Source organism: Solenopsis invicta, chromosome 16 (genome assembly GCF_016802725.1).
Source record: "Solenopsis invicta isolate M01_SB chromosome 16, UNIL_Sinv_3.0, whole genome shotgun sequence".
In the NCBI taxonomy this organism is placed as follows: Eukaryota; Metazoa; Arthropoda; class Insecta; order Hymenoptera; family Formicidae; genus Solenopsis; species Solenopsis invicta.
The window spans coordinates 22,972,242-22,996,536 of NC_052679.1; the positions used below are offsets into that span (position 1 = coordinate 22,972,242).

General features: G+C 33.9%; 1 protein-coding gene across 5 annotated transcripts in view; it reads right to left on the reverse strand.

The window, feature by feature from the left end:
- LOC105199739 (octopamine receptor Oamb) overlaps window positions 1–24,295 on the reverse strand; it is a 174,706-nt gene that overhangs the window by 25,352 nt on the left and 125,059 nt on the right. The window lies entirely within an intron of this gene.

Genomic DNA, 24,295 nt, shown 5'->3' on the forward strand with positions numbered 1-24,295 from the left:
GAGCTTTACAGAATCAATGACGAAGATTATTAAATCGATACTGTCCTTCTCGCTTTTTAAAAAGTAGACAATTTTCCTTTTCCCTCGTTTTACAGATAAGAATAGATAAGATTAATTAATATTTAATGTAATTATTATAATAAATTACTCTAATATAATATTCGATATAGTTCTACCAATCATTATCTCTACAACCGTATTTATTGCAATTCAATATCACCTAAATTGCTACTACATGTAATATTGCTACATATGACTTTCGAATCTGCTGGAATTCTAAATTTGATAGCTCTATGCTACCAAACGGATCGGATGTACGAGGAGCGGAACGGTGTGCGCGAAGCCGATAGGGAATTCGGTTCAAAGACTAGATGGAATTGAACGTAGATGAATGGACAAGCCCGGGCGAGCAAAAAGGAAGGCCAGGGATTTGACAACGGCTACCAAATACGAAATATTTTCTCGTTGGCGGATCCTGGGAACGAAAGTCATCGATCTATTTCCGTTCAATGCCGTCACGTGTGTGCCGCTACCTTCTCTGAGAACCTCAATTCACGCAATGCAAATGACTTCTCTCTCGAAAATGTCGTAGAAGCCGAGAATATCATAGACATTACATAGATTCGACGAAAATTAAAGGAATAAAAAAAAGGAAAAAAAACGCGAGCGTTTCGCATGTTAACAAACGTTTTTGTTTGCGAGCGACATAAATTTTGCAGACAATATTTTTATTCGCGCGTTATTAAATATCAACCTTTGACTTTATACTTATTTAATCGCACGTACAAAAGCAAAATATTATCGCATTGTATACAGAGGTACACGCGTACATATTTGTGCATTTTAATATTTTGTAACTCTGCTGGCACGGGCACAAACGTATTTATAATGTATTTGCTGCGTGATAAAATATAGCGCCGACGAAATAAAATATATCTCTTGTATATTGTGTGTATGATGGAACAAAATATATCTTTTATTGTAATGTACGTTCTTGTCGTCGTCTTGTTTATAAGTAGGTTACAGGTTCAGATAGTCCTGTTTCTTTTTCATTCTTTTTCTAATTGCGATTGGTGTGCACCTGGTGCATCTGAGCGAAACGTCCGCTCAATAGAAACGTTTGACGTAATCCATTGGAAATTCTCGGAAGGTGGAATGCGACACACAAAAGAAAGTATATATCTTCAATAATTTCAAATATATCGATCGCGTCAAACATGCTCATTCTTACACCTGGGCGTAAGCAAATATTTGTGAATTTTTATATCTCCTACAGATGTATAAGAGATTACTTTTTTTTTTTAAGTTTTGTATATTGTGTAAAATCTGCAACACGTTGTATGTCAGATATTTGATCAGCACCAGTAGCTCGAATGGAAAGCATTTCCATTATTAGCATCCTCTTTGGCATTCTTTTCAGATATATTAAAGAATGCTGCTCGCAAAAGCTGAATAAAGAAAATTAAATCTCGCAGTTAATTCATGACCTTTTCCGATTGCTCCTCTGTAAAATTTGTTTCATCTGGATGCTTTATTACTTCGAACCTTTTACATTTCACTATGTATGTTGCATGTTTAAATAACAATTTTATTTTCGATATTTTTTATATCTTTAATTTCATGATACGTTTTTTTTTTTAAATATCGAGTCCCAAAGAACTTCACCCATTTTATATGCAGATTTGAATTACTCGCGTACAGAGATGAGTAGTACGTCAAATTCACGTAGAGCATAGAGACTAGATTAAAACTGCACAAAAGTCATCAGTGTTATGACTTCGTCAATATAATGTGAGAAGTATATTAATTTCGCTATTCGTGCTTGCAGGATGCTTTTAATCAACTCTGATGGTCTTTTATCATATAATTAAAAATACTTTGAAATCTTTTTTTTTAAAGCTAGAATACAAACTAGACATGTAAATAAAGCACAGTACTATATTTACATCGTAAGAGAACGTAACAGTAAAGGAAAAGAGGATGTTACTGCACATGTAAGAATGGTGTCCGTATTGTAGATTTCTGTGCTTATACCGAGTCACTCATTTAGTATCTAAAACATGGTATATCAAATATCTTGCTGAAGAATGCCTGATAAATATTAATGATGTATTTGTCAGCCTCGACCATCTGATTGTAGGCAATCAGACGAGCAGAATATCTTTCAACTATTAGAATTGCTTTTTACAATAGTTTAACGATCTAAAAATATTTAATTTTTAATACCTCTATTATGATCTATGGAATGGAGTAAAATCGATTGAAGTGTACGCGAGGGGCAAAATGCGCGAATTTCTTTTTATATCTACTTCCTTCACATACTATTTTAACTTATACTTTATCCTGAATCCATGTAGCGGTGCTCGTTAATTACAGGTTACAAAGGAACCCGAGACCGCTATTCGCTCCTCCATTTCATTATATCTATCAGTATTACAAGACAGTGTCGTGCACAAAGCGTTAAGTGCGCGGCTATTTGCCCTTTTGTTACTGCGCGAGATACACTTTCGCAAGTATGGCAAAGGGATTATGAGCGAGAAATATCAAACGATAGACAGAAGGCAGGAGAGAATAGAAAGAGACGTTCACGCTACAACGGGCATATAACGTGTGTTTGCAGCCGGGCGGAATGGTGAAGCATGGAAGATACGGCATCGAAATACCGAAATGCGTAAAGTTGCAGCTAGTAGAGAATTTTCGTCTATTAATTAGCTCTTTGTTCTCGTGTAAATACGCGTATAAAGGATGCGTAAATATGCGTCATACATAAGTTATTTTCCTTCATTCAATCTCATCGTCTTGTGCCCACAATTTCCACCCTCTGCGCTATGAACTTCTCACGAAATTTTGCTCATTTTAAAACTTATTATTTACCTTATACATTCCGCTGTATTAAATTAATAAGTATAACTTTTTTCAAACATTAAATATTAAAACATACTAAAGAACGAAGTTTATTTTCAACATGAAAGATCCATAAATACAAATCTTTTTCAGCATTTTCACAGAAATTTTTTTTCATGGCGTATTATTTATAAAATTAAACGACACAACTAATAGCATGAAAACAGAAACAAATAATCTACTCCGGCGAAATAATAATAAACAGAATTTACACATGCAATATCGAGGGAAAGATATTCGAATAAACCCATCCCGAATTGGAATGGCGCGAAAAGAATATCTACGAGCTATGAGAAGCTTTACAGGGTAGTCGAGTACATGTTCATCGCGTATTCATGCACATCGGTCTGTAAAAAGAACGACCCTTTATGAGAAAATGCGCGCGCGAACGAGGACGGTTATAGGCAAGTGCATGGCGCGGCGTATGTCTAGTATATACACGAATTTTTTCATTCGTTCTCATATTTACAGAAGTCAGTTTCAAAGCATTAAGAAAAGCATCTTTGTAACCAGGAACAAAAACGCAAGAGGAGAAAAAAGAGAGGCATATTGCAGAGAACTCCATCTATTGCAATCAAACATATCTGCTCATAATAATTTAATATATAATAGAGGAGAAGAGGGTAATATGGCATCCATTTTATTAAATAACTTTGTTAATAATTAATATTTTATGTTAAAACTTGAACGATTATATTCGACAAAGTGTTGTTTAATAGATTCTAAACTCAAAGTGATGAAATATTTATTACTTAGGACGCGATTTATAAAAATGTGACGCACTGCATAATCGATGAAAGAGGAAAAATGATAATATGGCTAGTTCAAAGATAAAGTTAAAAAATTGATTTAGTTTAAAGAGTACACAGTATTCCGTTACAAAATTATATATTTTTAATTTTTCATTGTTTAGAATTTTCCTGCGTTCAGAAATGTTAGAGATACCATTTTATCCTTGCTTAAACATTAAACAAAAACGATATCTCTAATGTTTTTAAACGCAGATCTCTATAGCGACAATTGATTTATAGAAGAAATATTTCGCTTAAAAAGTTATATTAATAAAAACCCATGTTATTGGTTAACTTTGCATAACTGGAAATGTGTATACAGCCGAATAAAAAGTTAAATAACAAAATAACAATCAAGTGTGCATACATTTGTGTGACAATATACTTAAGTTTAAAAATAATAGAAAAGTATGTGTAATTAAATGCTAAAATGTACTTTGAAAATAAATGTATAGAGAATAACTCCAGTATGTCTGGCATTTATCAAAAAGACAATTTATTGAATATTATTTACTATATTTAAGATAAATAAAGTATACCAATAAATAAAAAAATGTTTTTATAAAAAATTTTAACAAAGTAGTTATTTTCTTATGTTTGATGGAAACATTTTTAGAAACTCTTGCGTTTTTGTCGAATATCAAAAGAGATGAGTTACAGGGCCGCTCATGAGTGGTATAATCAAGCTGAACAAAGAATATAACAGCTAAGCACTTGTATTGTGGTACAGTCCGTTCTTTACTGTTCCTCTACACGTATCACGAAATAATCACTTAGCCTTTTACACTCCATATAGAGTAATCACGTAGCTTATAATACATCGCAGTGTTACTCAACATTGACAAATTGACAGCTCACGAAACAATTCACGATGGTTTTGTTAATATCGATAATAAAAAAAGTAAAATCATAGAATACTAATGTATCATAACGGAGTTACGAGCAAATTATTTTTATTTCTTTTTTTACTTTTTCTGAATACTGCGACGTAAATACTAGAGTTATCCTAGTTGCGCTGTAATTCAATAAATAATTTATTATAAAAATCTAAAGAGTCGGATCTTCTTGTTAAATTGCAAGTCGGGTGACACATTTATTATCGTCGTAATTTATGTACGAAGGACACCAATCCTTTATCGACGAGCGATCCATGAAAAAAGTGGCGCGATTCAATTTTCATAATTAAAACTAACTCGAACTGTCCCTAACTCTCTCGAGATTGACTTTTAATCGGCGCGTGACATAACTCCTCATTGCAGTCATGACGGCGCCAAACTAGCGCGCCGAGGCCATTTAACGAGCCCGAAAACTTTAAATTGCTACATCCATCGGCGAAAAGTTTCCCCAGGACGTTACCCTGCCGTGCCGGTATCTTTGCATTCATTTCGACGGCGTACATAAATTTCCCTCCCGTATCTTTCCGTAAGATTCGCTTTCTCGATCTGGCATAAATTCTGCGCGGCTTCGGTATTGGGATCGAAGTGTCGGTCGAATTTCTTTCTTTTTCTCCGTTCTTAGTCTAAAGGAAAGTTTGTTCTCCCGAAGGAGCATAGGTCGCGCGAAATTACACTTCGATGATTAATAATAGGAGTCAAGCTCGGAAAATCTTGGCGCGCATCTCGGTGCGCCAAGTACAATAAACGTACAGCGGCGAGAAATCAATATCGAGGTCAGAGGATGATTGACGCGTATGCTTCTGAAAAAAAAATATTTCGTAATGTGGTGTATTCTTGAAACAGCTTCGATGCGTAACACTACACCAAAAAAAAAAAATTAGCATTAAATCAACAATTCATTTTGTTTCATATATAAGCAAGAATCTTATAAAATCTCATGAAATTTTCTTTAAAAAATTTGATAATCTTAAGCAAATTATGTCTATTTAAGACTATAAATTATTCTACAATTTTATATTCTTGCTTAACGAAACAATAAATTGTTGATATTAATTTTTTTTCTGTGCAGCACGTGCTGCATTTGTTAATATATTTTTCGCATAGCTGTGCTTGAGAGAATTTCCGAGAACATCCCCGTCAACAAACAGTTTTATTAGATTAATATAAAAATATTATATCGATATTACCATACAAATGCAATTAACAGCGTTTCACGCATTTTGCAAAAAAGAGAGATACACAAATATTTTCATTAATATAATAGATTGTATATGCAGCATCGTAAAATAAATGACCGTTGTTTTGATCAGGGTTGTGCTTTTACGCGTAATATAATATAGTCTACATTTTACGTGTAATCCAATGTAAACTATACGTATAGTAATCTATGTAGATGTAATTTTGAAATATACCACACAATCCTGGTTTTGATAAACGACTATTGTTCGCCAGTAATGATAAAATATTTCTACCATTTTTTAAAATTATTATTTGGTTTTTAATTCCACGAAATAAATATATCATTCAGTTACTCAGTAAATAATGTACTTCCTTATTGTTTGTTAATCACAATTCAATTTTTAGTAAAATAAAACAATTTTTTTTAAATAAGCAGAAAAACATTTTTTTTTTAATATCATATATACTCTCTAAATTTTTTGGAGTGGAATTTTATCTAAAAGAGTGGAATTCCATTCTTTATCAAGACTGGCAGAATTTTCACACTTTTAGAATGGTATTCCATTCCAAAGATTTTAGAGAGTACCATTCCTCTTAAAAATAATAGAAATTTAAGATCACAAAAAGTAAAAAAAATAATAATAGCCACTTAATCGATTGATATCAAGATGCAAATTTTTTCTTAATTGAGACGGAGTGGACTAAGAAAAAAAATGCAATTACCATAATTTAATTATAATTCGATCATTTTTGGTGCCAGTTATATATTTATAATAGTTTTAACTACGCAAATTATAGCCATTAATTATTATTATCACGTAAAAAAAAAAAATTATTAAAAATATAGTTATGTGTGTAATTGTAATTGCATTTGCTACATAAAAACGTTAATTTTATTTTCATCATTTATATCTTCATGTTTTATTATTCTAATTTACAGTTAAACTTGTTGTAGCTAGTAAAACTATAAACGTAAGATTATTATTACTAACTTTATAGCAGTAATAACTATAAAAATAAAGTTCCTAACCTTAATTAGTTTATTACGCAACTAAAGTCACAAGTACTAAATTTTTTTTTTTCAGTACACGATTAAACGGAAATAAATGTTATCTTTAAAAATTACACTTTATTTTGCTTGTTTGTGGCCCTTAATGTTCTCTTGACTGCACGAGGTTATTGACATTATAGTAATAATAATTATAAAAATTGAACCACAATTATATTGCCATATAATTAGACATAAATATCAAATACTTTTCTCTTACAATTAGTTTAAACATATTTTCGCAAAGGTTGCAGACCTGATATAGATCCTTTCGAATTTGTCTCTGGCTTGGACCTCGGTCCATTACAGAATATATTCGCTTACCTAGCGAATGTTGCTTATTCAATTGAAAGTGTAACTTCGGTGAAATGACGCGAAAGAAACGACGACGAGGGAGGAGAAACTGGTGGCGTCTTGGCGAAAGTTTATGTAGCCTAAATTGCAACTAAACGAGAATCTGAAAGGATTTGCCTCGTCAAACGAGATCGTCGTTAGCGTACGCTGTTACACAACTCCTGCGCCGATACAAATGCAATTAACAACGTTTCTTGCAGTTCGCAGTAAAAGGTAAAATTAATTAATTTATATCAGCATGGCATATAATGCGAAAATAAACACTGAACTTATTACATCGATACAGAATACATTTTTGATAGAATAAAAATGCGGTATACCTATAATAATCGTCTTGGAAAATTTCAAAAAAGAAATATCATTCTGTTTATTAAACGTCGCAGTTAATTAACATCTCGCAGGATAATTTTAATTGCAAATTACTCTTCTTTATTTCATTAACAGCTGTTTAACGTTTAATCGGATTTTAATATTACTGATTGCTCCTGTTAATTTAACCAAAAACAGTTGTTTAATAAAATATATCGAATTACCATGAAATCAATTATCACTCCCACGATTGTTATTAGCGCGTGTCACTAATGTACCGTTCGAGCTAATGGAAAATGGCGCAGGGTATAAACCACACCATAATTCGGGGGATATCGCGACAATGTCGATTGTGTATATTATAAAGCTGCAAAGACAATTTAGCGGACAATTTAATTGGTGCGATTATTTTTGCGCCAGCAAATATAATCCGGCCTTTTAATCCAGCTCAAAGTCGCTGCGGTTATTCATTGCGCGCGCAATTACGGTGGTTCTGCATTATAGTAGATAGTAACTTGCCGCGAGAGCTCGTTTCGCCTCGTCTCGAATTGCGAGAGTGCGAAGTAGCACAAGTCACAGGGGAAGAGGTAGACGTTAATGTTACGACGTCTGGAGATGAAGCCATGCAGGTTAGCTGGCGAGTCGGCGAACGGCTGGTCAAGCAGTTGTTAGCTCAAGCTCTGGAAATGTTATTAACGATCTCGCTCGTCTGTTCTGTAAACTGCAAATTCACCAGAGCGCATCCGAGAGCGTTGGCGTTCCGTCCTAATCGATGCGCGATCGATTGAACCTTAATCGAGCGGCGGTCAGCGACCGTTCGAGATGCATTCGCGAAAGGTATACGAATAATTGTAATATTGTTATTTAAACGCGACACGCACACGTACATACACCGAACGGGGAAAGATAATGCCGAGAAAACTCTTGAGAAATAAATCCGCGCTAATTCGAGAATCTTGAGTTCGCGGAGAATAATCTGGTCTTGTTATCAGTTCGCGCAAGTTAATTAAAAAAACCCGTAATTGAATCGCGCGGAGAACGGAAATTCTTACGTAAAATGCGATTATTAAGAGAAGCTGAAGAATAGACGAATTTTGTCGTCAAAATTAATTGACGTGTTATTTTACTACCTTCACGAGATACCTTATATCATTATTTCTGGCCGTATATTGTCACACTGATTGACGGATAATAAAATAAAAATGAGAAAAAAAGGGTAATACTCATTCTTTACATTTGCATCGCGCGATAATGGAAGTTACAGGCGACATAATGAGATTCGAATAATGGAATTCAACTGCTTCTTCAACCGCAGTTAGTTGACGAGTGAAACAAAAATGTCGTTAAAAGTTGTCGCTTAACGAATCGCAATGAGGCGAGAAACAGCTTGGAAAAAAAAAAAATTATCAGATTTCGTAAGATGATTACTGAGGTCGCGATAATGGCGGTCTTTATCACGATGTAGTAGACTGAATCGGTGGCATCGAGTGCAATCACGACGCAGCGAGGCATAATAGTTCATATAGTAAGCAATACGTAATTGCTGCTGCGATCGATAGGATAATTAATCTCAAGAGCTAACTGAATTATCGAATGTCATGATGTTCGATGATTGAGCGACAAGCGGCTGTTATATAATTGATGCCTCATTGGTGCAAAGTGAAAATGTCTCGCTCCGATGTCGGAAGACTTATTTCTCATATTGTGCAAGCTCCGCTAAATAATTCACGATAATTATGTAAAGGGTTTGGGAAACTGTGACAAATTAATAACGCGCATCGTGGTAACACCATGTTAATTTTACGGCGGTATAACTTAAATCGCGAACGCGTCAACAAATGGTGGCCGGGATGGCAGTTTAATTAGTATACAAAGCGCGCACGTTCGAGAGAAGTTATTACTCTCGTTCCCGTTAGCGGTATTAGTAGCCATCTTTACGAATTTAACGCTAAACTTTTGCCGTCCGATTTTCTCGCAAATATGTGGCGGGATGTATCGCCCGCATAATTGTTATTGAACAAGTCGCATTACGCTGTAACGGGCGACATAGTTCAGTAATTATAGTTTGCTCCACTTGTAGACATTACCTTGTTGGTGAATTATTAAACGGCTTAGAAACGAGTCCACCGAACTTTAGCGTATCATTCGCGTATTCGCGATATGCAAACATTAGCGTATCCAATTCCGTTTCGCAGATAGCCACAGCTAATTGTTGCTCCAAACATAATAATAATAATCAATCGCCCGTCAATTAGACTGAAAATTAATATGGGAATTGATATACTCAGTTTATTTACCATCCTTCTCGATATTTTACATAACGAGGTCGTGAAAAATGACTATCATTTAAAATTATAATTTGACATTACCATGGCGGGAAAAAAGAGAAAAAGAGACGTAAGATAATTAAAAAACTATTCAAATAAAAGCATTAACGTAGCATTAACTGCATGTTTAAAATACGACTTCATAATTTTCAATATTAAAATTGTTGTTTATTAATTGATTAATAAACAATAAACGTATATTAATTGTTAGTGTATATTTTTTTTACAATAATTTTATAATATTCTGAACTTTTAACTATTATATAATAATAATAATATACTTATAATACAAATTAAATCTATTTTTTACAACTAAAGGAGAATTTATGTTAAAATAAAAAAAAAACAAATTTTTATGAACAAGATTATTATGAACAGAAAGGATGGAAAAATAAAAAAAATTTAAAGAAGAAACATGTTTAACAATAAAATCGATGTTGTAAAGAGAACACAAAAGAATGGATCAATATTCCTCTTATCATGGAAGATATGTCCATTCTGTTCCATTTCCTAACTCTGTTTTCTGACTCCCCGCGAGTGTATCGAATTATACCGCACGAGAAGTTCATCTTTCTCAAATTCCGGGTGCAAACTCTTTCACAGAACCCGATTCCGCCTTCCGATCCGCAGGTAGTAAAGTTATTCTCGAAACTTCGCCTTGGAAGGAGCGCGGACGTACGGCGCTCTCTTTCGTTATCCATGATAATCGAGTCTGTTAACGAGATCTCCGCGAGATCGCGAAATCGCGATTTTCACAAAATCTATTTCGCGCGTCGCGTTTTCTCGCAATCTTAGGATGAGAATTGCCAATCGCATAAAAATTCCCGTAGTCGCTCCCTCCGCATTTCTCCGCGGCAATTTTTATTTGAGAACTCGAAAACTTTAGAAATAAAATATTGTACCGCTAACGTTGAATCGTAAATAAAATATATATATACAAAATACTTCAAATCCGCGAATTCAATTCGCACATTTGTACTGTAAAAAGTATTAAATCAATATCTAAAGTAGGTATATCTTATCCATTTATATAATTTTATGTATTACCTGTTTCTCTCTCCTTCTACGCGTAGATCGTAGATTTCATTTAGGAAAAAGATAGAACAAATGTCATATTAAAACTATAAGGTTTAATGGACTCCTTTCATGATTCCGCGGAACAATCGATTAGAAGACGTATGTACGCGTGTACTCTTAATTTACGGAAACTTGCTCAATTTACGCAAACTTCCAGCTATTATAAGCGCATCCTATTTCACTCTCCTGTCTGTTCCTACTTTGATCAACCAGAGGGTTTAAGGCCTCTAATACCCTCCATGTAAGGCCGAGATAATGAAGGATACACGTTACAACGATATCTACAGCCGTCGTTATATACATGGCCATCACTTGTTGCATTAAAACATAAAATGCCTCACATTTCCATTTTCGTTTTACTTTTTTATGAAGAAAGAAAATTGATTGATTAATTTGATATTTATTAGGCCTCTTCTAAAGCAGAGAGAGAGAGAGAGAGAGAGGGAAAGAGAGAAAAAGAGAAGATGATAAAGGAAAAGAAAATTATTTTTGTTTATTAAAGAAGCATATTTTTAGATATTATTGTAAAATTAGTTCGGCAGAGAATAAAACAAACTTTTCGAATTATATATATTTATTTTTCTTTTACTTAAATTTTTACTTTTAAAAGAAAAAGATTGATTGATTGATTTAATATTTATTAAGTCTCTTCTAAAGCAAAAAGAAAGTTAGAAAAAAAGAGAGAAAAAGAGAAAGAAAAAATTATTTTTATTTATTAAAAAAACATGCTTTTTATATTACGATAAAATTAATTCGATAGAGAACGAAATAAACCTTTAAAAATACAGACATTTATTTTCATTTTACTTTTAACGGACAGAAAAAAATTGATTTAATATTTATCAAACCTCTTCTAAAGCGAAAAGAAAGCGGAGAGATAAAGAGAAAATTATTTTTGTTTATTAAAGAAGCATGCTTTTTATATTGCGATAAAATTAATTCGATAGAAAATAAAACAAACTGTTCGAATTACATACATTTATACATAAAAGGAATATAAATATAAATATTCGAAGACGAGTCTTGAAAACGAGTACGTACCTTTTGATAAGAACCAGTCAATTATTTAGCAAAAAAGCAAATGTTATTTCGCCGTTTCGTTATACTTATAACACTCCCAATTTTCACAAATGTGCAACATAATCCTTGGGCTTGGTCCCGTGACCTTTTCGCGTTTCCATAGCATTCTCGGCAATAGATCTCTTCCCACGCGATTCCCGGCATCTGGAGCTTCTTTATCCTTCGTTAACCATATTATAAAGCAAGTAGGGGGATTCGCTTTCCTTATCTTCGTATAGTTATATGTTCGCTGCCTAAATTGCTCGTTGGCTTAACCGCTTTTCTACATCCTCCCTTAGATTCTCGCTAGAATCGCGTTTTATTGAAATATTCTCCGTTCCGCTTCCCTTTTCTGTCTCTCTCTCTCTCTCTCTCTCTGTCTCTCTCAATAAATGCTCTCAATCTTGAATTTCTAGTATCTGAAATGCTTATTAAGAATCATAACCCGTCTAAATCCATAACGAAGTCAATCCTGGCTAAGTAGGTAAATGCAGATATAACCGGATGTACATATCTCCGAGCAAACGAGGTTGACGGTTTGAAATAAGATAAATACCTGCAGCACGAAACGATATTTACCCGTAACGAGCTTCGAACCTCGTGATTTCTGCAAGTCTGCATTTCCCCCTGCAACGGTGAAACCGTGACGCAACAGTATTTCTAGAAAACTCATTTACCTTCTTGGAATCCAGTTCAGAATATTGATAATCGACTGCTCGTTAACATTATACAGTTTTATTTCATTGATAGTTGAATATATATAATTGATATTTTATAGTTTTTATACATAATATAATTTACATAAAATTCTCTTCAACTCTTTCTAATGAGATAATATTTTTTGCATTCTCCTGTCCATACATTTTCTTAATTCGCTAAATAAAAGCATAATTCTCTCTTATTTCCTTTGTATTCCTCCTCTTATTTTACATTTATTACATATAGTTTGTCCACATTGCAATGTAATATCAATATGACATCATAATGCATGCTCTTTATAATAGCAAAACCGTTGAAATACCAAGTATAAAAGATTAGATTTAATTAATAACATTATATTCTATAATACTACGTTTTCATAATAAAAGAGAAGAGGAAAACTAAATGTCACGCGTTTTAAATTTTTATTTCCTAGAAAATTGTAATGAGATTTTACGTTTCCAGTGTTTTAATCAGACTATAAGAGTCTGCAGAAAGAGAATGAGAGAAAGGTAGAGAGAGAAAGAGGCGAAAGGTTAGATTACAATATGGTAAGTGATTAAAAAGAGTGTAAGACACTGCAAGAAAGAGAACATTAATGAAATACGAAGGTACCCAATTTCTCACTTAAGTGCCGTATTAATAACATCGACGTTAAAAAGTAAATATCACCCGAGAAATTATTCCATTCGTATTAATTACACTCTACATTATTTTCTCACATAATCAGCTTCGAGCAGTGTCCTGCGCGTATTTTCAATTCATTAACATAAAATAACCAAAGGATTTCATCGTAACTTATATCGTCCTTCGTTCCTAAACGAAGAACCGAAGCATTTTCTTTTGCTGGACATTACCGCATGAGCTAGTAATAAAACGGCAGGGACAAAGTTGTTAAATAAAACAAAAACATTAACTACAGAACTTGAAAATGGTTTTAAGTGATGTGTTAAGGTAAAAAAATATAGAAGGCAGAAGAAAATAAGAAGATATATATTCAAGAAATGTTTTATTTTCAGATCTATAACAATAGGTCTATTATTATTTGATCTGTATTTGCATGAAATTCTGGTGTACTCTTTTCCGGTGATACATAGAAAGATCAATTTTGCTAAAATATTTGAAAATAATTATGTTGAATCACTTAAAAAATTGTATAGGATGTCTAACGTGGTTAAAATGTCAAAATCGTTTGCAGCAATCTTATCATATTTGAGCGTCTTACAAAATTATTTTGATAGTTTACCATAGAATTATTTTATGATCTGTTAGAAGATAAAATTTTAAATACTCCAGTAAAATTGTTCTTTCCCTGTATACAGATTTAAGATACAAATGTTTGACGCATACATACAATACAAGCTAAAAGTTATCAAAGTTTAAAAACTGAAGGCTCCTTTAGATTTATTCTTTTTTTTCCCAATCAACGACAAAAAAATTTGGTCGCTGCCCGAATTTTGATCCTGAAACTAGCAAAGAAGAAAACAATGAAAATTTAATTCATAATGGTTTTTGCAAGAAAAATCGTTATATTATGCTACATTTTTAAATAAATAACTTTTTAAGTAGATCTAAATAAATTTTTACACAATTATTTATTAGAATTTTATTAGTACACGTAAAAATTTTGATTTAATTGATAATGCTACATCAAGAGTGAACGAGAAAAAACTTTTAAACTAATAAGTAAAGTATGCTCCAATTTTACACAAATACTCAAACGTAATACTAAAATATTCTATAAAATTTTTATATTTTTGGTTATGTTTTGATATATGAAACATGTTCTTAACAGATAATTCTCCAAAAAGATCAAGAAACTTCAAGAAACGTTATGAGAAAATTTAATTTAGATCAGTACATTTCAAAAATTGAAAAGGTACTGAATATTTTGGTAAAAAAAGACTTAAACGCATAATGATTGATCGGATCTCTCGCCCTTACGACAAATAACTTTCGCGTTGGGGTTTCTCCGTGAGGGATAAACGGCATGCGGAATCACAGGCGATTCCCGGTAACGAGCACCGACGAGAATCGTCGGCAGTATAGAAATCAGCCAGCTGCCAAGATATGTATAGTCCGGAGGACTGTAATAACCGTGAACCACCCACGATCCATCCGCGCACGCCCCGGTGATTTTTTCACAAACTGGGGCGAGACAAGGGAGAAAGTTTTACGGATCGAGCGGTGAGGAATGAAACGATGTGAGCGCGGGCGAATCTCTCCTCGCTGACGGTGCTGTCAGTAAGATCCGAAGGTAGCCTCTAATCTACCTTCGACAAATTAAGTTACCGGTTTCCTTCTCGTAGAGAAGCACGGTGAGAAAGAGGGAAACGCCAAATTTTTTGCGTGAGACCCGCCACCTCGAGGCCCAGGCAGATTTTTCCTATCTCCGCATCACGTTGCGGATACACGCGTAATAGTAAATTGGTTACGACGAACTCGTACGTAATTTCCTTCCCTAGAAGCATAAATATAATCTTATATATTTATAGAATTATATAAATAAGATCACATTGAGAGGCAAGTTTGAAAAATGTTATCGATGATGTGTCGAGTATGATATATCTATCTAATTTCGTTACATCGTGACGCGTTAGTTTTTTAATGGGCATCTGACAACCGGGTCTTTTTTTTCGCTTTGGACAGTTGTCGATATCAATTTTTGCCGCTTACAACACACGGCATCGATCTAAAATTAATTGAGGAACAAAGTTCCATCTATTTGCGTCCTGGAAAAAAAGTAAATTGACAGAAAAGTATTATATTTCCATTATACGATCCTTCCCTTATGAAAAAAGACTACAAGAACACGAACAAATTATTATGCTAAAACTGCAGTTCTTCTAATAGTACACCAGAAATTATTTTCGTATTCTTCTAGAGGTTTTTCTGTAAAAGTTTTCTATTTTTAAATTTTTTCTCTACGAAAATATCAATCTGATTTTACTAAAGAATCTGAAATATTTTTCTCTATTTTCAACTTAGAATGTATAATTCAGTGCAGCGTCGTAAATAAGAAGCAACAAATCCATTTTCCTTCTTTTTATATCTTTTAAAATTTTCACTGCAGACAGTATTAAACAATATCTTTCGTTTTACATATTCATTATAGACGTCACATTTTGTTCTGAAAGCAAATATTTTTCTTTTACCATCACAAAATGAGAACGGGAAAGAGCCGAAAGAGACACTGATCGAGCTCGTAATAATCGATCTTTTCGTCCGCAGTACATAACATGCCGCAATATTTAATTCTCTTCCGCTCTTTATCGCTGTCTACTTCAATCATCATTCACCGCGATGTATTACGGTTTTCTGAATTATTTCACACGTTTATCTTCGGTAAAAACCAACAATGATGATTTTTCGACGACGCATCAGCAGAATAAATCTGTAAAATAATGAGTTCGTCATGCGTGTATTCTCGCCGCGGTTTTACCAATAATAAACGAGAACGCTCCCGTCGGTAATATATTTGTATTTTTCCGCGAATCAACATTTTCTATATTTGTCCCCCCAGTTGATTCTCTCGCGTTGTTTTTTTTATCTATTACCGTTGACAAATATTCAACCAACCAATATCAATAGCTTACAGCTGTTTTTCGTTATTATTTTGATACCGGCGTACAAAGCAGGATTCATTTCATTTTTTAAGCTACGTCATTGGAGATTCAGTAGTATGACCATTGTATTGGTCAGACTGCTGAACAATTCAGGCGTTATCACTTTGCACTTAAAAAATGTTTCATATTTTATTGTAATGTACAATATATATTCGTTTTTTTCACTCGGTACAAAAAATCTCTCGTTTATGTGTAATATTTATGTCTAAATTAATATTCGAGTGTGCGCATTTGAAATGCGTTTGCCAGATTTATTAAACGTTACATAATTTAAGGAAACATTCTCTATTCTCTAATTATTCAATGTAGAGTAATGTAATTAAATATTATTATAATATTAAAATTTTATTTAATAAGTATATGTATATTTAATACATAATCAATTTTATAATATTAAATTTTATTTAATTCCATTTTAAATTTTATTTTAAAATAAAATATATCTGGAGAGTGTTGCCCATTAAAAAATTTTATCAGTTATATCTATATTCTCTTAAATTTGTTAATTTATTTTATAAATATTAAAAAGCTACGCGGAAAGAACAGTTTTTGGTGAAGTATTTAAAAATAGATAAATACAAACCTGAAAATAATTTTATTGAGAATCATTAAAATAATTATGAACATTCCAGTGTGTGATAAGGAATGCTGCAAAAATTTTTGACAGTCTAGCAATTAGTTTGAACATTCTACACCATTTTGAAGCTCTAACAAAAATTATTTCCGGATCTATGTCTATTTTTGCACGTTTCAGCAAAAAAAAAGCGTTTTCTTTCCATAAACGTTCGTAATGATGTGTCAACGCGACAGGGCTAGTCTTGGAACATTAAAAGATACTGTCACTAGAAAATTTGGGAGACTGCAGTCCAGAAGTTCGAAAGCGATATAGTTCAACGTGTTTCTTTCGGTCTCTCTTACGTCCCTACGAATAGAACACGTACGTCGTCTCTTTTTCAATGCTCTCATTTCCGGCAGAACTTCTCCCGACGTTTTAAAATGTTTACCATGTAATATACTAGAGAAATAGATTGTCTCTGCGGTACTGGTAAATAAAATGGAAATATGCGATCGCTTGTGCGCCCACGTCTCTCATCGCCATCCGAGACGAGATTCAAAGAAAAGTTTCTCCGCAACGCCGCGCCGGCGGACGCGCGCGTGTCTCAATTTCATCTTTTTCTCTCGTTTCTGAATAAAACACTCCGGCCTCCGACGTGCCGAGAGAGAATCATGATATTAAAATAATTTATGAGACTACTTAGTTATGACAGAAATGTCGCTACACTCCAGTAAACGAGGCGTCGCCAGATGAAATAAATGCATTTGAAAAAATTGCAGAAAATTGTGTTTCTCGGAGCGTCTTGCACTGACGATTTTTGCGATAAAAAATGTAACGGCCATGTCTGTCTAAAGAGAAATTAATAATTTTTATTAGGAAATTATCGTTAAGAAATTTATCAATTTACGCAGCAAAATTGAAGTTAGGCTAATTAAAAATAAATTAATCCAGCTAATTCCGATTTGCAGCGCTAAGTTCGAGAAAACGCTTTATACGATTTACAATGTAGAGTTTGAATAATGTCACTTGATTGTTTAAATAATGGCAATTGTATACGCTGTAATTTCTGTAATTTTCAAAAACCTCCCGAGTTTCAAATTACTAAAAGCCTATTTTGTTTCATCTCTGGATAAACCATGTAAATTATTTAATCGATACACGTGTAATATATATCTATTACATGTTTATGTGTAGACACAGACATTTTGCCATAATTTTTCACATAATTTATCCAAAGATAAACTGAACCTAAGAAAAATGCAGAAACTACGATTATAATATCAAGAAAAATCGAAACTCTGTTATAAGCACGCATTTTTGAAGAAGGCAGTCGTTTTTAACCCCGATCAATTCCATCGACTATTTTAATGCCGCTATTCTCTCTCTTTCCTGCGTCCAACGTCCATTTCCGTCTGATGTTCCCTCGATTTTGCTCTGCATGCGCACTCTCCGTCCTCCCGTCTCCTCATACGGTCTTTCACCTGCCTATCAAATGAAGGAAATTGCGCACTGTGAAAATATTTGCTCCGCAAGGTGATATATCCACGGAGATGTACTAGTCAAACGACAATAATTCACGCTGGATATGCAAACGGGAAATTGTCCCATGTTATCTCGCTGATCATAATAACGCGAATTACAGTAATCTGAGAAAAGTGTCCGATTTTCGTTAACAAGATGCGCGCGGAGAGCCACGGGAATTTTTATCGTGCTTTTTCTTAATGAAAAAATTGCGAAAGATGTATCTGCAAGGCAGGAGAAAAGAAATAAGTCTCGACGAGAGCAGGAATGCGCTGAGAATCGCGCGAGCGCGGCATTTTTCCTTAATAAAAATTTGAAAAGAAATCGCTATTTTTTGCCACTTTTAAAAAAACTTTTAACATCGAATATCTTATTAATAAAGTCTCGCGAGTTAAAGTTTTATTAAAATAAAACGCGTTTGCGAGATTAAATTTAAACGCTTATGCTTTTCTAGATTATTCCTCAATATCGATTTTAATATTTAATATTAAATAATTCTGTAATTAAATTTTGTATTGTAATTTTAATATATGCGTTAGAATCATAAAAAAAAACTTTCATTAAAAAAATATCATTTTAAGCTAAATATTTTGCTATACGAAATACAGTTAAAAAAAAATCAGTGTTTACAACATAATTTGCTGATAACGTTCTCTGTAATTTTTAATACCTTGACGAAGTTTAATTGTTTTACACATATTTGATAATGGAAGCATGTAAATTCAGCGAGAATTTTATTAATTGTTGTAATTATAGTACGTTATTTTTAGTACTAAATTTTTGGATTCCTCGGAAAGAACTCACTATTGGACGCATTTGCTTATTTTAATATTTATGTTGCACCCAATTTACTTTGAAAAGGACATAAATCTGAAGTGAAGACGTGAATTCATTTGATTAATAAATACATTTTGCCAGCAAGTTGGCTGTATTTTAGAATAATTATAATTTGCTTAGAATAAGATAGAAGGATAAATTTTACATTTCGCGACATTTTTACATTGGAATTTTACTGGTGTAAAGTCAGCTCCATTTTAATTCTATATTCAAGACCTACACTTCTCTATAAATTTTTGCGCAACAAAAATAATATCCGTTAAAGGAAAGTGCGATGTTCTCTCGGAAAATATTCGTAAAATTCGTGCTTTTTCCCATCGCAAAGGCACGCAATAAAACTGAAAGAGATTGCTCGATCGCGCTACTCGTAATCCTCTGAAAGCATTTGTTTATCGTATACATACAATCGCACCCCTCAACGTCGGCGATTTCGCCCATAAGCGTAAGACCAATAAAGCAATGATGATGCTACGCAAGAGGAACAAATCCGCCGGTATTAATAGATATTTTTACGAAACCAAAAATACCGGGCGATGGTGAACCCCAATGGGCTATTGATAGGCTCTACTTATCATTCCGCGGTTGTAACCTCGGAATCGGGATGAATAGAGGAGCAAACCGGCGGAACGAACTTCCTATCAAGGACCAAAAGGAAGTAATTTGGGCTTCAGAACTTACTGAACAAAGCGTCACGCAGTAGATACGTCTTATTATTTCTTACTTGAAAGAATTGCTATCAAAAAAGAAGAAGAAGAAGAAGAGAGAGAGAGAGATACAGTCAATCAGTCATTTCATGTATGATAAAATTATGAATAAAATTAAAGAGCTTTAATATTTATTGAAAGTATTATATGAAACTCATGTAAAGAATTTCATTTTTAAATACAGAAGAAATAAATGCAGTTAGAAATAAATTAAATTACACGTGATAACAAGCAACACTGCATGTTACGTAACATTTTAAAGCGATTGTACTTGTCGTACTCGAATTGACTTAGAAAAATCTAAAAAAAAAAAAAAAATATATATATATATATAGACGTGGTGTTTATCTTATTTTCATCGCTTCATTCTTCGTTTACAATACATTTTAAGTTATTGTAAAACATATCGCAAATTTTGAACCATCCCTAAACTTTTTCTTCGCGCGCACACGTGCGCGCGCGTTCGTAATGGCAATTTGAGCGATTTTATTCAAAGTTGATGTAATGATAGAGTAAACACTTGCTCTCAAAGATTACGAAACTTTTAAAAGAATTTAAATTGCAAATATAACTCGTTGCAAAATATTCGTAACGCTTCTTTTATAAAATAAACTTTTTACCTTACTTTTATGTAAAGGCGTAAAGGGCAGGTGTATAAAAAATGTGGCAAACAAAAGCGCAGAGGCGCTTCGAGGTCGCGAAAGATCGGTGTCAGCAATTAAAAGACTTATGTATGTATATTGGTGGGTGATCGATAACAGGGGTAATCGCCAAGGATAAGAAATTCCGTGTTACGCGGAATTCAGGCAGATTCTACTCTGCTGCGCGAATAATTGTTGGCCAGCATGTAAATTAACGCAGAAATTTCCTCGGGCCGATTACGCAAAGCGGCGGCCGTTCTCTAATCCGATTTTAATCCTTCGCACTCCGCATCGGATAATAAAAAATGGTTTACACGCCGTAATCAAATCGCTAATTTACATTAACTTCCTGGCAGCGCGATATGAATTATCTGATTTCGCTTACAACTGTAGAGGAGAGCCTCAATAACTGCGCCAACGGCGCATGATAAATAAACTCCATTTCCGACTTCGGACAACAAAACGTATCTACCGATAAGCGGATAATCTCTATTCAACCAAGTTGTGAATGGAATTTATTCATTACAGTGGTAATTGCTCATTTGTCACGAGATGATAATAAAATACCAATGGGGCCTCTCGAAAATCGGAAAACCTTTCCGATCGCCGATTCGCTTAATAATTGAATCAATATGTTACGTGGAACTGATCGGTGAATATAATCAAATTGATACACGTGGCGGAGCATACGATCATTGATGAACAGAGAATTAATAATGTAGAACACGTAATGTATGCTCACTCTCCCGCGTATTATCGTAAGCCGCATCGTTAATCGAATACGTATCGTATCGCGCACGCAAGGACAATATTTCTCCTCCCCGCAGAGCCGTCTCAAGCCACCCGAGCTCCCTCCGGCGAATCAACGCGGCGATTAACGTGCCATTTGAGGACTCGTCGATATTCACCGTGGCGATCACAATTCGTCATTCGACACGGCCGCGGGACAAAATAAACGTCGGAATATTACCCCCGCCTCCCTCCTTTAACGCAAACGGGGGAAAAATCGCGCCTACGTTCGCGCTCATTAATCATTCCTGGCGTTCGCACCTTCGCGAGATTCTTTCCTTTCCTTTCCTTTTTTTCTTTACTGCACTTCAGTCGGAGAACAGCTCCCACTTGTTTCTCAAGCGTAAAGACTCGCGCGCGGCTGTATTCCCTCGAGTTTGTTTTGATCGACGCAATGAAGACGCGAGCCACTTTACGGAAACGGGGAAAATAGATTCGGGCGAGGGGCGCGCGCGCGCGAATCTTTTTCTCCCGACTCCAATCCGAGATATTTCTCACCTCGCGGAGAACGAACGTACAAAGTTTTTCACGAAGTTCATGATTAAACTTCAGATATTCCTCGAATTTATCAGGTAGCGCGACGACTGGCGCGAATCTCTCCTACGGGAGAGAGACACGCGATAAGTCTCCAGTTGGCCAAGCAAATCTGGCTTTTGTACGGTAAAAACTTGCGCCGAACGGTTCTTGATGCGGCGCTTTATTTGCGATTTTAAATAAATGTGTATATTTCGCAGCGCAAGTTATTTTAACAGTCCATTGTTCGCTTTAGCGTCATTGTCGCGTAGCGTGTGGTAATTTTTTACCCGCATTTCGTTTCAAAGATTAAATTACGAAGGACTCTGTACAATTCCGAGAAGAATAACAGAGAGCGGCGAAAGAAATTCAGGACAGATGTCATCGTTGCACTCCATGATAGTAATTACGGCTGTCCGGAGTTGCTTCCCGCAAGCTGGCGCAGTAAAGTCGGGCTCGTGTTTTGCCCGGAAGGTACATGCGCGGCAGATAAATCCGCACCCTCTGATTTGCGCGACGTCAATTTTCTAGTTCGACAAAATCGCGGAAATTGAAACTACGCTGTAATTATTAAATTAGAATAAAATAGGTGGAATTAGACGACAAGTGAAGAGTCAATGCCGAGGATGGTTGACAATTTTCGCTTTGTACACTGATTGTAAGAGAAAAAAAAGTTATAGCGGAGGCAACTAAAAGGGGACGGCTATACGAGTTTTATAAATAGAATAATAATATATAGTTAAGTGAACTACGTTACAGTTATTGCAAGTAAGTTAATATAGTTGTTTTTTTTCTATGCAGTTATTACAACTATTTTTTATTAATTCTCTCAATTATTAACTTAGTTGCAATTATTATAACATAGTTAATTACATGTCATAACTTTTTTTCTATTTAATAAAACTTGTATAGTTGTCTCATTACAATTGCCATCATGATAATTTTTTCTCTCAGGATATACTCTGAGAAAAAAATTGTATCAGTAACCGTAAATTTGTGAACAAATAACATCCCAACTATGTATTACAAAATTGTAATAAAACAATAATGAGTTAAATATAAGATTAACAGACCTACATCACTTATAGCGATTCTTAGTGATGAATAATAATAATTTTTAATTTTTATAATCTCCAGCTTATTCAAACTGCATGCCGCATTTTCCGGATTTGAAACATAGTCATGAAGTCGGAATACTTAATATTAATGCATCGAAAGCATTTATGAAATCCCTCCTCACCGGAAAAACTGTAAATAATTTTATTACGAAAAAATAATACTTCAGCCAGGATTCGAACCTGGATTTCCCAACATTCCGTGCGGACGTTTTACCAACCCGACTACCGAGACAAACAATAATAAATTATAATAAATTATATTAAGAAATTACCATAATATTAACTATTTTTAGTAAAATTATTGGATAAACTGTAGAAAAATAAATAATGCAGGTGACAGAAATTTAAACCGACTCATATTTAGGATTTTTCATTCTTATCCGATAATTCTGGCAATTATAATTCGACAACTTTGAAATTTAAGTACCTGCTACTAGTTTTACGAAGTAATAAGAACCGAAGAAATGATAAATACTTAAAAAATGTAGTTATTGCAACAATTTATGTGCACGATTAATTGATAGCGACTCAATTATATTATTACACAGTAGATTTTATACAAATAAGATATGACAATTACATTTTTTTTAATTTAGACACTATTTTTTGAGATAAAAAGCATAATATCATAATAATTAATTGATTACACTTTTTGTATCAATAATACATTTTTTATCGGGACTGTTTTGTGTGGGTATATAGCATTGATTAAGTACTAATGCATGACTGGAATAATTATGAGCAGTCGTGATGTAGCATCCTAAATGCTGTCAGTAAGAATGAAAGATCTCAAATTCGAATATTTAACTTAATTTTTTGTCGCTTACTTATATTACTATTATTTTACAGTTATCTAATAAATAATTACTATGTTTTATATAACTTATTTATTGTCGTGGTTATAACTTTGTAATACATAATCGAGACTTTAAGCTCAAGTTTTCAGGTGCTGGACTTTTTTTTTTGAGTGTGGATATATTAATACATACAAGAAAAAACACTGAGACTTTTGTTTCCATTAATTATTACATTTTTGACTCGTAGAAACAAGGGTACGTAAGTTTAATTAGTAAGAGATCGCTTAATCATTGTGGTGCTCACACTGATGCGTTTAAAAAGTAATGCACATTATTTTCTTATACGCTGAAAAAAATTAAAATGACGTTGACGTTCTACCATGTTCTCGACAAAACTTGTGTCCAGCTACTTTTTAACGGCGGTTATTTTTAATGCTACTAAAACGCGATAGGTACTCACAAAACGTTTCATCGTGGTCCCGCGACGGGAGTTACCGTCTACAAGTAGCCTGCAGTCACCGTAATAAGACCGTGTTTGAGTTTTCAAGGA